Here is a 1,976-nt window from a genome sequence, read left to right as displayed (position 1 = left end):
ATATATATATATATATATATATATATATATATATATATATATATATATATATATATATATATGTGTGTGTGTGTGTATATATATATATATGTGTGTGACGACCCAACCCGTCGTCTCATGTATTACAGCCCCGTTTCCCCCATTTATTGCTCTTTCATGTTATATTATCAGCAACGGGTGATTTAGAGTTTAATTGAATTGGTTTGGATAGGAAATGAGACACTTAGTCTCTTTAAGGAAGGTTTGGTTTGGAAAAGTCAACCGAACGTTGACTTATTAGTTAGAAGGCTCGTATGTGAATTCCGGTTATTCGGTTAGCTTCGGGAGGTGATTTGTGACTTAGGAGTGCGATCGAAAGTGATTTTGGAGGTCCGGAGTAGAATTAGGCTTGATTGGCAAAGTTGGCATTTTGGCGAATTCCGGTGGATAGGTGAGATTTTGATCCGAGGGTCGGAATGGAATTCCGAGAGTTGCAGTAGCTCCGTTAGGTGATTTTGGGTATGTGTGCAAAGTTTCAGGTCATTCGGAGGTGTGTAGGTCGGGTTTTTGATCGAATGTGCAATTCGGAGGTTTTTAAGAAACTTAGGCTTGAATCCGAACTGATTTGATGGTTTTAGCGTTGTTTGATGTGCTTTGAGGATTGGAACAAGATTGAATAAGGTTTTAGGATGTGTTAGTGTTTTTGGTTGAGGTCCCGGGGGCCTCGGGGTGAGTTTGAGTGGTTAAACGGAGAGTTTTTGAAGTTTGTTGCAGGTTCATTTTTGCTGGTATCTGGTATTTCCGCTTCTGCGGAAATGAACCGCAGAAGCGGTGTCACACCTCCTTTTTTACCCACCCGAAGGGGTATAAGAGAGTTTTTCCAATCAAAGTGACACTATTCAAAATGGGATTATTTTATTTTATTCAGAGTCGCCACTTGGGATAATTTATGGTGTCCCAAGTCACCGGTTTATCTTAAATCCCATCGAGGAAGATTGACTCCGTTTTAAGTCTGCGAAACCAAAAGATTGGGTAAGGAATTCAGTTAACCCGGGGGAAGGTGTTAGGCACTCCCAAGTTCCATGGTTTTAGCATGGTCGCTTAACAATTCATACTTGGCTTAAATTATTGTTTAGTTACATATTTTAGAACCTATGTGTATTTTACCTTTTAAACTCTTCTAATTACTTGATTATAAAATTATCTTGAAAGCGAGTCACGCGAACGTGTACTCTTTTTGTTTGGTGCGTTAAGAATCATGTCACGCATACGTGTACACAATTAATAATACTTTATTATTATTAAGATTGTTTGGTCAAGGCCGCGGGAACACGTACCTTGATTTATTTTGGGAATCATAATTATGTCACGCGAACGTGTACATAATTACGATAATAAATTTAAAAGACGCCTAAAGCACTCTAACGGTGTTCATTATTCTTCCCAAATTTTGAGATTATTGTGAGGCCAAGAGCTTTGGGAAATATTTGCGGAAGAAGTGTATGATGCAGTTATTTGAAATCATAAAACAACCATTTATATAATGTGATTGCCGTTTGCACATTAAAACTAAAGTTTCACTTCCTATCTAACAAGTAAATGAACTAATTTCGATAACTATGCTAGACTTATGAATAAATCATGTCAAGTAACTAACAGGGATATGTTTAAACATTTAACAAACTTTTCTAACTTTATCTAGCCATCCACATAATTTTATAACGATGAGTTTTTGATTACAAAAGAAAAACATATACGAAATCTCCATAATTTCAACAACAGTGAAACAAAACAAGACAGTTGGGGGAACTAAGTAATGGAATGATATCACAGTCATAAAGCATTCAACTAGACGAGAATAGAGCATGAAATTAACTAATATAACAAAAATAAAAATAAATTGACCTTTTGATAAAAATTATCTCCAAGAAAACGGTACAGCAACAGAGAAAAGCACCGACATAGAGCCGATGACCAATGAATCGAACACAGAACCA

This window comes from Nicotiana attenuata, unplaced genomic scaffold, assembly GCF_001879085.1.
Source record: "Nicotiana attenuata strain UT unplaced genomic scaffold, NIATTr2, whole genome shotgun sequence".
In the NCBI taxonomy this organism is placed as follows: domain Eukaryota; kingdom Viridiplantae; phylum Streptophyta; class Magnoliopsida; order Solanales; family Solanaceae; genus Nicotiana; species Nicotiana attenuata.
Note: the sequence above shows the minus strand (reverse complement) of the source record.